Source organism: Nothoprocta perdicaria, unplaced genomic scaffold (genome assembly GCF_003342845.1).
Source record: "Nothoprocta perdicaria isolate Ctin4 unplaced genomic scaffold, notPer1 scaffold_126, whole genome shotgun sequence".
NCBI classification, from domain to species: Eukaryota; Metazoa; Chordata; class Aves; order Tinamiformes; family Tinamidae; genus Nothoprocta; species Nothoprocta perdicaria.
Window position 1 is genome coordinate 1354233 of NW_020454383.1, and position 16208 is coordinate 1370440.

Here is a 16208-nt window from a genome sequence, read left to right on the forward strand (position 1 = left end):
GTGTCCTTCTCTATTAATTTTTATTTTAACTTCTAGCTTTTTTTTTTTACTGTGCCTAAACTCTCTGAAGCTTACATCCTATGTCTCTGTATTTCATTATAGTGTTCTACCCCACATTTTTCAGAAAATAGCAAGATTTGAACTAGCCTCATAATCTCCATAAAGCAATCAGCTATAGCTTAAGAACATTTGTATTTTCCAGTGCAGCTGCAACATGAACCCCTAATTGTATCAGAATCTGCTGTCTCATTGGTTCAGAACAAAGATCACATATGTTTCCTTCCAAACCTATTTTTCTGCATTCTACCTGTGAATGATAAAAGAATTTTTTTAAGAGTACTAAGGTTATAGCCTGCTAAGTGTAGGATACTGTGTAACTTATGTGAATGTCATATCATTAGTTTGTCAGTCTTTAGCTGTTCTGGGGAAAGAACTAGAAATTCTAAAATTTATTGCCTCAGAAAGGAAGGCAGCAAAACAGCAGGTCAAATACACAACCAAAATGCACTACACGGAAGGTAGTTGTCACTTACAGGAGTTACTAACAGGAGCCACTAACATGAATAAAGTTATGTGTTACGAGCAAAACAGCAGTGACTCACTATACTGTGCTAACTTCGCTTTGGGGCATAGAACAGTTATTTCACTTTGTGTCTTTCTGGAAGTGGCTTATGTTAAACTGCGAAATTACAGCTATAAAGATACAGATCTGTTTCTAAATTGCTTGATGTAGATAGTTCTCAATTTTCATATCAGGCAGATGACATGTTTCAAAGGTTATCGTTTTATTGCGAACCTTGAAAGAGAAGGTGTTGCCCTCAGGTTGTTATCTTATCGGAGGGGTATTTAGTGTCAATTTGTTGTAAAAATTTAACTGTAAATAAACGTCAGTAGAATTGGTTTGTGAACTTGTCCTCATGCTGTGACACACACTGCAAATATAATCACATCTCTGAATAAAAGGCATGTCACACGGAAAACTGAAATACATAAAATAAATGATCCCGGATGTAGTGCTCACTTTAATAGCAGCTGTGCAAATTTTGCATCATACTTTCAGTAAAATGACTGCTTTTTTTGCTCTGACGATTTCATTATTAGTAGTATCAGATGATTATACTGCTCTTTTCCTATTTGCCATTTTCCCATACTGTTGTAATATTTGCAGTGAGTTCATTTCAGGAAAGAAAGCCAAACCCTCATAATGTGCTAACTTTCCTGTTTGGATGAAATTAGCAAATGTTCACCTCTGCTCTGTGTGATCTGAATTGGATCATTCTAAGTGCATTCTTATTAAGAAAGAATCAGAGCTTAGCTTAGTTTAGCTAGATGTTACAATTTATCAGACCCTCCATTTTTAATTATGCTATTATGTAATACTTCTGTCGAAATATGATAGATTAATCCTCAAGCCCAAGTAGGTTGCTTGGAAGTCCTGCATGAACAAATAAGGTTTTAAGCACTGCAGCTGACAGCTTTAGGATATGAGCTAAAAGAGAGGTCGTTTCTAGACAATGCTACGGTGAAGGAAAGCTTTGACGATTTGTCATTACTAATGGAGTAATGTCTGTTTGTGTCTGTAGGCAGCTTGAAGCAGTGCATCCCAATGCACTGTTAACTCCTCCACACCATCACGGGAATGAAGGGAAAGATATCACATCTTTTCTTGTGGAAAGATTACAGAAGCCCTAACTTTTTTGAAGCTCTTGGGCTGTTCAGAAAGGAAGACTACAGAGGGCTAGATGAAGTCAGAGATTTTCAGTTCTCAGAAGACGACTCCTTTCTGGTGATAAAAGACAAGGAATAGGTGATATAAAGAATGGGGTAGATTTCCCTGCCTGCAGAAAACTTTCACTTGGCAATGACTCCCTCAAGTCTTTGTGTCTTAGGTCACATTGACCAGCCCTTCATGTGACAGAGTGCCTTTGTGCCTTCCCAGCACCATTACACACCTGCTGCAGAGGAAATGGGTAATAAAATACACCAAACAAAGCAATAACAGACACAGTAATGGAGTAGAATGAGTAAAGCAGTAACTATCTGCAAGCTGCTGTGCTGAGAGCAGAGCTCAGCATAGACACTGTGAGCTGGCAGTCTGCAGCTGGAGGAGAGTAGCTGGACAATGAGTAAATTTCCATTTTCGCTGGCCCATACAGATAGAGCTGGAAGGGGAAGCAGTTGGAACGGTGCTTCTGTGAAGCGATCTCATCTTATATCCCAAGTCACCTTCCTTCAGTTGTTATTGTTGTTAATATCAGAATGAGGACTTTTTCTCTTAGCCGGGGTTTAGATTTGTGAAAAGGGCAGAAGGATATTACCATGCAGATACTTCCTAAAGAAAGAGAATGCCGAATAATAAAATCTCTGTTCCAGCTATGGTATTCCTCACTGCATTTTAACGGAAGTGAAATGATTCTTATATGCAAACGGGATATAGTAAAACAAATAAACAAAAAAACCCTACTTTGCCACCTTGTCTTCAAAAAGCAGTGACATTGGTGTTTGACCTTTCATCATCCTCATTACCTCATAACTACAGTATTTTTCAAAATATGGGAATCCTAGTAGGTTAGAAAAATCTCACGTTGGCAAAGACCTGTGTACACGTACTTACACTCTTGCTTGTTTCACGTTGTTTTTCAGAATGTGTTTGTGTTCCTGAAAGTGGCAGTGTGGGTGTCCATCTGCTTGTTAGAGATAAACAGCAAAATTGTAGATTATTTCCAGTAGATATTTATAAACATTGTGTAACACTTACACATATACAAATCTGGATGTCACGTTTGAAAGTAACTTGAATGTGTTGGTTTTATTTACACTCCTTTTATCATTGTTAATGTTTTTTGAGTGTCTCTCTTTTGGGGAGTCTGTAGGAAATACTGGTTAGTTTTCATCCATTAAGGAACTGCTACCCTTATTTTAACATATATTTTATAAGGAAAGACTGGCTGTAAAAGAAATTAAATTGATGGGCCAGAAATTAAATAGAAATTGTGGACTTGAAAGCCAACCTTCATGGCAGTAGCTGTAAATTTTTCCTTGGAAATCAAGCCAAAAATCAAAACCTGTCATATTTATTTTTAAAATAATTTGAAAAGCTACTTGTACATAACTCTCTGTCTATCTATCCTGAAATACATCTGTGTAAAGGGAGGTATGCTTCTGTGGCTCCATGAGTCAGGACATTGTATTTGATTCAAAGATGAAATTCATCATGCAGCAATAAAACAAAGCAAATAATTTAAGTGGAAGTCAACTTTTACATGGAAGTCTATGCTAATAAATTACCTTATGTGATAGACTGAATGTGTTGCATTAAAAATACATTCATAAGTAATTTGTTATAATAAAATATTTATGGTTAGTTATTTGGGAGGTTACAAAGGCATATTTTAGAAAACATGTTTCATTAATTATTTAGCAGAAGAGACTGAGGAACTGTTGCATTAAGCAAAAATCCTTTATGCTGGAGGTCCAAAGGTGTGGCTAAACAGATAATAAAGTGCAAACAGTAATAAAGTGCAAAGATTAACCTCATGCTGAAGGAAACGTGAAAGAACAAGCTCTAGGAACTCCAAGACATTGGTTCCCTGCTGCTATATATAGCAGTGACACTAACCCAATTGCATGTTATCCACTTGTTTACAGAAAATAGTCAATATAAAAAAAAGTTTTTAAAGAGGTATTTTGGGGATTGGAGGTAATTTTGGGTGCAAAAACTTCTTAGACTATTACATTCCTACTTCAGCGCTGATTTGAGATCAGCAGTGTATCAAATGAGCTGACATAGCTGCCTTCTCATTGATCTGTGAATTGGAGTGATTTTCATATTTTCAAATGGTGTTAACTCCAGAGGATGCATTAAGGTTGCTACCCTGCTTTTTTCCTCCAGGGAAATACTAGCTTCTAATTAGAATGAATTTAAAAAGCTGATGGGAGAAAAAATGGATTGAAGAGCAAAATATAAGGATAGTGGAGGTAATGGGCCTTTTTCCTGCATTTATTTGCAAATATTTGAGTCTGTTATGCCTAGCTTAACTGGTAGGTTGGAAAAGACATATTCAACTTACATGCACTTTCTTTCTTCTTCTTACCGTCCAGTTGTTTGTAACCTCTTCCTTTGTAAATTGGAGATCTAGGAAGAACAATCTGCTGTACCACAATAACAATACCACTGTTTGCTTAGAAGGGCTTCTCTCAAGTTTGTACTACTGCACTTCACCATTTTCTTCACCTTTTCTTCTCCACAGGAGCCTCTGGTCTCCTTGAAGTCAGACAACATGTTAAATGCACAGTTAAAAAATAGGTATTGATAAAAAGAATACATCTTACAGTCTATTCACTCCAGTGTATCCTCATCCTTTTAAGCATGATTTCTCATGCTCCATTTATAATAAGCTAATATTTGTAAATCTAAAATGCTGTTGCTTGCTTGCTTGCTTGTTTGTTTTTCGCAGAGGTTTTGTTTTCAGTCCGTGCATAGTTATGGTGTTAATATAGCATTTATATTGCTGTCCTGAGGGAAGAACAGGTAAGAAATTAGTTCAGCCTCTTGTAGTGCTGAACTGGAGTTGGAGATAGCTAAGTTCTTTTCCAAGTTCCTCCACTGATCTTTTACATGACCTTGGCAAGTCATTTGAAATCTAGGTGTCTTCCTCCTCTGAAAAAATTATATGGACCTCCTTTATAAAGAACTTCAAGATCTACTGAAGAAAAATGCTTTGTAATAGTTAGGTATTAATGGAATATTTAATCAAATAATTTGCAATTCAAAATATATGTCTGGAAAGTTTCAGTTATCCTGCTGTTCCTTCAGCCTCAATGCTGTTCTGCAAGGTTTCAGGGCCATTTAAGCATTAACAGTTTCCAGCTACTCACGCAGCTCTGAGATGGCCCTCTGTAAACCTGCTATGTGCCTTTGGAAATAATGAGTTCCCTGGAATGCTGTCTAAGAAAGCAATCAGTTTTGTATGCTTGACAACATTTCACTGATTCTCTGATAGATGTTCACATCCCTGACAGTCAAGAGAAGCAACAGAAAATAAAAATAGAATGGCTGAAAGATGTCTGTGTGTCCCTGAAAAAGAAAATAAGGCAGTGCCTTATTTCCCAGCATCTAGAAAAAGGGGCATTCAGTGAAAGTGAAAATGGGCAAGTTCAGCACTGAAAAAGGAAAAAGTACCTTACTGAAGTATAATTAGATTTATAATTAGATTTTTAAATTAATTGCACATGCTTTTATTGAGGTGATGAAATGAGGCTTCAAATCACATTAAACATTTGTATGGATCAAATATTATTATGATTAAAAAATATAATACTTAAATACTTGACAGTCCTTCTCTTCTATAAATGAGGATGAGAGTTAATGGGAAGTGCTGATTGCCTTGCTGCCTGGTACAAGGTACTTATGTCTTTCTCTGAAACCTCTCTTGTACCTATTGCCAGAGAGGAGTGAGAACAAATATATCTCAGATTTGATCCTGCATGGTAGTTCCTGTGCACCTGGATAGTTTTTCTGCTTATGCCTTGTTATGCTACTTCTGTCCTCTGGCAGGCACTGTATTTAATATTTTTATCACTCCATTTCCCTTCTTTTCATAATTTTTTGTCCTAAGAGCAATGCTTGATGAAGTTCAACTCAAAAGGCAGAATCAAGCTCATATATTGGCATCATGACAGGACTCCTGAGCTGTAGTACTGAAAATAAAAAAAAACAAAATATACCATTTCTATTTTAGAAACTCCAACATTCAACAAAATCTTTAAAGACAGCCACACTGCTGCAGGTATTTGTTTTAGCGGGTCACTTTTAGAGAACAAGTGAAAATATTGATAAAAAGCAAGACAAATGCTACTTGCTAAATAGCCCTTTTGTTGTAGAACCAGCTACTGGATATCTTTCTCTTTGTCAGTTTGTTTTCTTTTGTAGGCATGACATGCATTTATGCACTCATTTCTCCACTGCAATTTGTCTTCTTTCTTAAAAAACATAAATGAAGGTGACAGCTACCCAGGATGCACTTGGTCCTCCTTTTTGGTGAAGCATGAATAAGTGGTGCAGGCTGCGTTTTAGCATCTATAGTCTGTGATCTACAGTTCAGATGAGACCTCCAAGACAAGGCTCACTGCTTTAATATTGTTATTTATTGTAACAGGTTTGATGGAAAATGACCCCTTTGTAATGCATATATCAGTTCTTTCAGTTTAATCCGACTAAACCCTCTCAGACGCTTACTTAGGTAAGCTTGATAGAGTGAGTCTGAGTCAGAAAGATTATGTGACTTCCTTCTGATCACAAAAAGGTCAGAGGATGGAATTTGAGGAGCGTCACGACTCACACATGATGGTACTCAAAAAAATCAGGACCGTGACTATAAGCAGGGAAGGAGAGATCACATTAAATCATCGCTTTTTCTGTATCCCCACTTCCTGTGCTGGTCTTGAGCGCTTAGTGTTGTGTAAAGAGAGTGAGAATAAACAAAGAGTATGGAGTAGGGAGCTGAATCTGTTAGCCTCTGGACCAGCTGTCCTTTCTGATGAAAGTGTAGATAGCATACTGTGGAGAAACCCTCTGTATAAGCCCTCTATATAGACTTTCATATATAAAACAACAGCTATACATATGGCATCAGTGGGTCTATTGCCATTTACACTGATAAACCATTGACATAGACAGTGTGATCATAGGTATGAAAAATAACAAAAAAGCAGTGTTTCCAGTCTCAAATGAGTGACAAACAGGATTTGGCTGTATTTCCTCATTTGTTGCTCATGATGATACCATCATGGCTTTCATCTTCTTTCCTAGGATTAAATTGTGACTCTTGAAGGGTAGGGCTGACAGGTTCACTTATCCTCTGGAGTCTGTCCTTGAGCAATAGGTATTGCGCATGAACATTTTATAATACTTATGAACAAAGACTTGAACATTTGTGTTTTTTCTTTAGGGACTTATGTCACTTAGCTTGGTACAGGCGTTTCTTTCCTAATAGCAGGAATTCAATGTGGGCGTAATTCTGCCGTGATGTGTAGGCAGGGACTTCTGGGGAACAGAGGGTTCAGGGTGAGAAGATTCCAGTGACTAATACCAACTCTCAGAAAAGAATAAATCTACCAAGTTAATTTGCTGAGGAATAGGAATATGAAAGACAATCATAGTATAAACATAAAAAGGGGCTATGAGACAAAGCTATCTATATACTTGGCAGTGGTATGTCTTTCTGATGAAGACAGAAACTGTTTTTTAATAGCTCTGCTATGAGAAGACTTCTCTAAGCAATTTCTAATGCATAATAAAATATAATGTAAGTACTAATGTATTTGTCATAGAGCACAAGAGGACATAAAATCAGACACCAAACAAAAATTTGAAAAGAATGAAATCTGCACTAGCAAAAGTTTTCCATCTACAGATTTGCATCTACCTACTTGAAGGTGTCATAGGAAACTATGCCACATCAGGCAACTGATAAAAGTCAGCGTAAGTCTATTTTTTTTATGTGACACTTTGAAAGGTCTCACGAAAAGTCTCCTAAGAATATGCATTTTGGTAGAAGGAAAAGAAACTGAAGATTTTTAAAGTCATCCCTTCCAGAGTAAAAGGAAAGATATTTTGCTTTAGTAAGTTTTTTTTAGTAAGTTTTTACTCTCTCTGAGTTAGATGAAGTTGCAACACTGCTGACTAATGCATTGTTTAAGTGAAGGGGAGTTTATAGCTCTTCCTGGAGAGATAGGATGGTAAAAGTGAAAGCATTAGGTTTGAAAGAGATCAACCACCATAAAATGTTCAATGTAAGGAAAATTGCATGGAGCAGGATTTCTCTCCTACTGTTAAATGAACCCTGTTGAGTTAAAAATACTTTTGAGGGGAGAAAAGTGTGTCTAGTAACAGCATATCTCTAAATGTACAGCAATCCAATTATATGAGATTTGTCCATTAGCTCACATACTGGTGGAAAAATTCAAGAGAAATTTACCATTAAGGAATGTGCATCTCAAAGAACATTTTTTGCGATTCCGTCATAGCAGTATTTCCACTTTCTTGCTTTGGGACTCTGTGCAGCTATTCAGTATGTCACAGGTCTGATATACTAGTAGGTTTTGCCACTGCTGCTTAAATGTACGAAAAGAGAAGCATTTTGATCAGAGCAGAGAAAGTCGCTGAATACAGAAAGAGGGAATAAGTTTTCTTACTCTGTTGAAAGTGCTTTGGAATTTATAGATTACCAACTTACAATGGTCCAAAACATTCTTCAACTTTTTTTTTTTTTTCCATGAGAGATGCAAAAGTAAGACCTAAAGGATTAAGTGTGGGTTCAGAACACCTTGGCTCTCCTGATCCTCTTTAAAATGCAAATGTAGTTTGTTTGTTAAAATATCTGAATTATTTTATAAAGAAAAAAAAAATTATAGGGAGAATATAATCCTATTGTATCTACCTGTCTGAAAACAAAACTTGTTCTCATGCTTTGCTGCCTTAAACATGAGAAGTCTTGTGCAAGGTCTGAAAAGTCCTTTAAGAGACTTATCTCTTAAAATGCTCCCAAGATGCCCTAGTTACAGGTATAAGGACTATGTCAGGATAGGGAAGAAATTTTTCACATTGTGTAACTAAGCCATCTGTTGTAAAACTCTGGTCTTTGTACCAGGAAGCAAGCAGCATCTGCTCCTGGTGAGTGTTACTGAAAAGTGTCCTGAAAAGTGTTACTATTACATGCTTACATTAATTGGCCCTTCTAACAACAGCTATTTTTATTTTGAAGCAAACCTGTACCTCCTGTTTTGTCAGACCCAGGTGAGCGGAAAGGGGACTGTGCATGCCGAAAATCTGATGTGAATTTCACAGGCCAATTTGCCTTTATGCTGGGATATTATGATACAATTTGATGGGACTGATTCTATTTTTTTATATACCCATGCAAGAAAGAGGTGAAATGTGAAAATGTTTAGTAATAGAACTAGTTCATCCAATCATTGTCAAAAGAGGTCTAAAATGCAGAAGGCAGTCCATATTTTGTATAGTATGCAAAGAGCTTAGAGTCAGAAGCTCTGAGCTCTAAATCTTTCCACCAAGTTTTCATGTAGGATTCTGCAAACATTTATGAAATCCACAGTTTCTGTGGATTCTTCTGAGAATTGTCCAGAATCCTGGGCATTAATTATAGTGGTTCTCTGATAACAACTGTATTTCAGAGCCACTCTGTGCTGTAAGTAGCTGGTCTGTATTTTGACAGATGGTTCTATCTTCTTTAAAAAGTTTTAACTTCCCTAAGCCGAAGGCTTCTTGGATGGAAATCAAGGATTACTGGTTACTCTATACTTCCATGCTTGCTTGGAATAGTGACACTACAGAAAATCGGTTTATAGTGGTTAAGTCATCCTTTCTTAGATTTTTTTCCTCGACTCGCTTCTTCGCTAGACTCAGTTTCTTTTTCATGAGTTTCTATTAGCCTCATAACCTGCATTGCCTTCTGATCATCATCCAGTAATTTTGAAGGTTACTTAGGGCATGTGCTGCATATAGCCTTACTATGAAAATACAAAATATAGTTCTCGTTCAATTGACTGCGTGGAAAAGAAGGATGAGCTGAGGCAGATATTTGACAGGTGGATTTAGTGGGTTTTTTTGTTTTGTTTTGTTTTTTAAGAACTGATCAAAAAAATTACATTGAAATTATTCCTGTGAGGAATGCAACATAAAAATGTATGTGAAATAGATAAGAAGCCTAACGTATTCTTGCCAGACTTGATTACGGAAGCAACAAACTGAAACTCAACAAGCTGTAATATACAGATGTTCAGGCTAATGATCCCTTGAGATTTAGATTTAGGTTTAGATTTAGGGAAGCAGTTCTGCCTACTGCAACTTGAAGATGACAGAGCTGGAGCTATTTCAATCAGCTTGTTCAAGAAGCTCGCCTCCTTGCAATGTTTGCAGACAATAGCAGTGCCACTGTTTATCATTTAGCATGTGGGGGATGATACCTGCTTCTTCCCGACAACAAAACAAAATAATGGAATTGAAAAACTGTCCTAGATTAATACAAAAGTTCTATGCTGAAATGATTGTGCTGTTTGGCAAAATGTATATACTGAATGTTCTTAGGACCATTTTCAGGCACTTTGGAACAGCTGGCAGGAAATGGTTGGCAGTCAGGCCACTACGCTTTTTTATCCTCCAGAACGCTATGGCCACCTGTGGGCTACCTGTTGAGAAAAACCCCCGGCCCAAACTGACTCCAAAACATTCTCGTAAACTTAAGTAAAAAACTCATTTTTCTGATACCTGGTTCAGGCCAAAATTGTGCTGAGCCCACTCTTAACAGTGTGATATTACAGATGGTTAAGATTCATCTTGATTCAGAATAAAACCTGGCACTGCTTAATCTACAGGTATAGTTATGAGTACAGAAATCATTGCCCCTCTCAAGTGGTGGTAATTCAGCACAAGGCCCTTACTTCTGTCTGACTGCCAGTTCCTCATGTCCCAGAATCTGCCAGCATATTCACTGCTCAACTTACACATTTTCCAGATTTTCAGCTTTCTAGGCTTGAGTGTCATCTCACAACAATGTTTACAACAATTTGTGTCATTAAGTATTTGATGCATTTGTTTTGGTTGTTCAGCTTCTGTTCTGTGTGATATTGTAGGATTTTTTATTCCTTCTAAGTTTTGAGTTGAACATTGGTGCTCCGATTAACTGTCATCATCTCCATAAGAGCATTCTTTCCTTTGTGCATCAGAAAGAGGAAAGAATGAAGTCAGAGTCTTAAAAAAGTATATGTGGAGCTGCCAAGTGCCCACCCTATTTTGCCACAACTGCTGCAGTCATCTCTTTGGAGGAGCTGTTTGAAGGGACACTAGGTACAAAGCATGTCTGAAGTCTTTTCTGCATGTATTTGCAGAGGTAGTAAGGCCCGAATGCATGCATTGAGTTGTTTTCAAACAAAATCGTGGATTGCCTATCCCTATTGCATATTAGTACAGCTCATAGGAAGCTCAGTGAGCTTTCTTCAGTATTCAGTCTGCACTGAAAAATGCTGCTGTGAGCTAGCGTGTGGACTAACGTATGGTAATACTCATGGACAGAGACAGTTTTAACCTCCTGAGGACATGATCACTGTATAAACAAGGACTGCTATGCTATGCCATCATAGTGTTTTGTTGCACTTAAACTGGGTCAGCTGTTTTGCAGCTGGCTGAGGAGGTCATCATGTTAAATTTAGTCTAGGATGGCTGCCTCTTTTTATATCGTTCAGTCCTGTGAAACTTCCCTGCTGTTAGTGATTTCTCAGCACCTAGGACTGCATCTCACACATTTGCAGGGCTGTACTGTGTCTTCTTTCCTTCCCTGTGATCTAATCTGGTGAGAAAAAATAGATGGGGCTGTCCTGTGCCTGTGCTAAAGGGAGAGAGAGACACTCCCTATTAATGATCAGTGTAAAAGGGAGTCTGAAATCATTCTTTGGAGTTGCTGCCTGCATGTAACACCCGCTTCCTAAAACCCTCACTCTGCAAAATTGCATGACTATGCACCTATTTCTTATATTTTCGGAGGGAATACCTTAGAGTTTAAACCAGTGATATGTAACAAACATCTTAATATGTTTACAAATGAGAATGCATTAGAGATTGCTCTGTCTAGCTACTATTTTTAAGTCCTTCTATCTCTGCAGACTCCTTAAAAAGCAATGTTTTTTTTTTAAGTGCTTAAAAATCAGAAGTCTTTCTTTAAATGTCTCTGAAAATCAGGCGTATGTGTTTGCCACAGCCTTTGCTTCTGGATATTCAGCCTTTGGGCACTGGCTGTTTCTTGGTGTCCAAAAAGGTCTAGTAATGAAGCTTCAAATAATTGTTATTAAGGCAATGAGTGTGGGAGATTCAGATCTATGTCTGGATAACTCTGTATTTATTACCTTCTTCTATGTGGCAGGAATTATGGAAGGGGAAATGGATGGTCATAGCCAGCTAGTCCTGGCTTTCTTTTGCAATTAACTACCCTGTTACCTTTCTACCATTTCACAGTGAGGCATAGCTTTGGAGGAGGGTTTGGAAAGTAAATTGTTCTGGAAAATAAATGAGAAGAAATGTAGTAAACTGTTTCTACAAGAAAAGTTTGAAGTGTTATCATCCCCCTTTCCTGCACTTGAATTCATCCCTTATTTTAAATGTCCAGCTTACCATCAAATTGTGATAGCAATAGATTTCTGATTATCATATAGGAGCACAAGATTGACTGATGATGACTGTAATAATGCTCTGTCCATGGCTTGTCCACTCACCTGTATTGTGGCACTGTAGATCACTGTAGGTCACTGTTACATGTCTGTCAGGTCCTTAATACTTACGTATAAAATGTCTGTCTCTGAAAGAGCTCCTTTATTTTTTTTAGAGTAATCCACACATAACTGAAAATTCCTGGGGTGGGGGGAAGCAGCAGGCTTTATCACAGCCAAATTTCAAGGAAATTGGCCATTCAAGACTGTAGTTCTAAACAGCTGGCTATACATATTAGCCTTAGCTGATCTAGATTGAAATTTATTGCCTGTGATATCTGTTTCTGTTGTCATTATCTTTAAATAATCAGCTATTTTGTTTACTAGATGTTTGTTATGAGTATTTAATTTCCACTGCATTAGTTTTGCTTAAGAGAAAGCAATAATGCTAGATTGAAGCAGAAGCCATTTGTTTTCCTCTAATGAGGGACACTCTGGTACATGCTTTCTATCTGATTAAATGAATTATGTTTTATTTGCCTTGAGAAGAACCATACTTAAAAGCAATTTCTGAGGAGGAAATGAGGCAGAGAGTTCACAAGGGAAAAAGGGACTGACTGTCCTGATTAACGTTGCCTGAGCTGTATTTTCACACATTTCTTGGCTGAGCAGTTCTGGTGCTTATCAATGGAAGTGTACCAGGCTAAAAATTAATTGCAGAATAATTACTTTAGACCAAGAAGCTGTCCAGTTATTTTATAGATATGTTACAATAGCAATTCTAAAAATGGATATGTGCCTTCTTTTCTTTAAGACTTTGTTGGACAGGTTGGAGGAATGTATTTGACAAGTTCTTTTGTCAGAAATAGATTGCACAGTTCAGGCTGGCTTTTACAGAGCTATTTTCATGATCGTAGTACTTTCAGAAATTTACATTGTGTTGGTCACGTTTGTGCATTTATAATACTGCTGTTGAAATCACAGAGGAAGATATCAGTGAGTTATTCCACTACAGACTGTTCTGAAGCATTTATACACCAGTACTTTTTTCAGAACAGGCAACTTGAAATATTTTCCTTCTGAAATTATTCCACACACCAATGGACATTATGTTCTCTGAAAGGTTTGCTGCTGTCATGTTTTAGAACTTGGCTTATATTAAATGTGTAATAAATTGCATGTATTTCCTTTACAAGAACCAATTCCATCTTATATTCACCTGAACTCTGCTAAGCATTCCTTTTTTCTTTTGCCTCTGGAAGACTGCAAGATTTTTGTTGTTGTTATTTTAGCTGAATGGTCACAATCACTTCCTCATATATCACAGAGACTCAGAATCACAGAATGGTTAAGGTTGGAAGGGACCTCTGGAGATCATCTAGTCCAACCCACCTGCTCTAGCAGGGACTATATGCAGTTTGTGCACTTTGTGGGAACTTTCTATATTTTTTCCATTTTCCATTATTTTCCATTATATTATATATTCCATTATTTCCATTTCCATTTTCCATCATAGAGTAATGTCTTGAAATATGCATACTACAGTAAAAGTTAATATCTTCTGCTAATCTTCTTAGAGAAGCCTAATATTCCATCATCTATTAAACAGACTTAGCCCATTGTACATCCATCAGAGAAGTCCAATTTATGTTGGTCTTGCAAAAAAAGTTGCTAACTCTTAGTTAAAAATAGTATAATTTGAAAGCCTGAACTGATTGCTGTTGTTGTTCCATAGCAGAAGGTTACCTTTCCAGGCTACACTCAAAAAGTTTCCTGTTTTCTGGGTCAGGCACTAAACTGTTTGGCCCTAATCCAGTAAAGTGAGTAAGCACAAACTTAGCTTTAAATAGACTCACTGAAAATAGCTATAAGTGCCAGCAGGAGTGTGCAGGGACAGGGTTTTTTTTTTTTTCAAGCATTCAGCTAAGGTCTTTCAGACCTGCTGTATGAACTGTTTTGCTGGAGCTAGAAACATCACTTGCTGCAGAAGGGAACAGCAGTGAGTTACCGAATCTGATGATAACATCATTATGAGTTACCACTCATAATGGTCTTCCCCACCGCTTACATTGCTGTGGAAGTGCATTTTTATTTTGCACTTCCCATCAGGGTACTTAGCACAAGCAATAGGTTTGGTTAACGTTACCAAGTACATAGCAGAACTGCTCTCTCTACCAACCACGTTTCTCAAGCACGTGCCATGCTGCATAGAGCCTGTTATAGTAATTTAGTCTTTTAGTGCTGAAGACTGATATGTACAAAACGCTGCCTAGGCTTCTTTAAGAAAGTTATAAGATATGAGGCTCACCAAACTCAAGCAAATCCCTTTCAAAGTAGTGTGGTCTGAGTAAGAAGTGAAGCCTGTGGCATTTTACATTGTTCAATGATTTTTTTTCAGCTGTGTTTTTCCGTAGGTGTGTAATTTGCCATTTTTTTGAAGTTTTTATATCTTTCTTGTATATAAAAAATAATTACTGAAAGATTGATGCTCAGGAATCTCCCCGACCTATGATGTGCTTTTGAGTGTGAACAGAAAACAGAATTATAGATATCCTTTGAAGAGGGAGAAGTTCAAGTGGGCAGGAATGGGGAAAGATGCTTATCAGACTCACTCAAACAAATATAACATTAGTGGTAATTTTTAGAAGTGCTGTTTTCATTAGAATAGCTGTTTTCATGACTATTTGATATTGTAATATGAAATCATAGTGATCAGACTATTACTGTAAGTGGGAATCTTTTCCTTTCTTCCTCTATTCTCTTCTTCTCTTCTAAAACAATGTATCACTTCTGGAATATTGCTGACGTGGCCAGTGTTTTCTCGTCATTTCAGCATTTTCAGAATGCCAGCCAGTTTGTATCCAGTGAAATCTCTGTTGGAATCTAAAAAGAATAGATTAAATTATGCAAAGGTAAACATAAGTATTAGGAACTGAGTTCATACAGTCCACTTGATTTAAAATATTTGTCCATGAATAGCTTTCTCTATCTAGAAATCTATTCTCTACTCTAGACTACCTTTCTCAAAAACTATGCATGTAGTTGGGTACAACTGAATTAAATGAAATGACATTATCACATTATCACCACACCAAAAGAGTTGATCTGCTTGAGGGTAGGAAGGATCTGCAGAGGGATCTGTACAGGCTGTCTTTGATGGGCTGAGGCCAACAATATGAGATTTGGCAAGGCCAAGTGCCGGGTCCTGCACTTCGTTCACAACAACTCAGTGCAGGTGAGGCTGTACCTCGAATACTGTGCACCCCTACCTACAAGAAAGACATGGCAGTGTTGGAACAGCTCCAAACGGCAGCAAAGCTGGTGAAGGGGCTGGAGCACAGACCTTATGAGGAGCAGCTAAGGGAGCTGGGGTTATTTAGTCTGGAGAAGAGGAAGCTCAGGGAATATGCTATTGCTGTCTACAACTACCTGGAAGGAGGTTATAGTGAGGCAGGGTTTGATCTCTTCTCCAAAATAACTGTCAAAATGACAAAAAGAAATGGGCTCAAGTTGTCCTAGGGGAGGTTCAGGTTAGATATTAGGAAATTTTTCTACCCAGAGGAGTGGTGAAGCGTTGGGCCAGGTTGTCCAATGGAGTGGTGGAGTCACCATCCCTGGCAATGTTCAAGAAATGTGTAGATGAGGCAATCAGGGACATGATTTAGCAGGCACAGTGGTGAAGGGTTTATGGCTGAACAACATGATCCTGAAGATGCTTTCCAACCATAATGATTCTATGATCATCATAGAAAAACAGGCTGGCAAAAGCAGTTGAGAGAGCAGTTGAGTGGTCCAGTCATACAAAACTGCAGGTGATGGTATTACTAGTAAATGCTCTTGAGATTCCCCATGTTTCTGTCTCAAAGATGGTTATGCATAGGACTCATCTTAGATGTCACTAAAAGAGACAATCAAGTGACAGCAAATGAAGAGGTGCCAGAAGGCATTCTGTTCCCCTCCTCTAACCAAAAAAATAAAAATAAAAATAA

At 37.6% G+C, this 16208-nt stretch overlaps 1 protein-coding gene across 3 annotated transcripts in view; it reads left to right on the top strand.

Moving 5' to 3' along the window:
- The window catches only part of FAR2 (fatty acyl-CoA reductase 2), a 126200-nt gene that overhangs the window by 75152 nt on the left and 34840 nt on the right, over positions 1–16208 (top strand). The gene's annotated exons all lie outside the window — the stretch shown is intronic.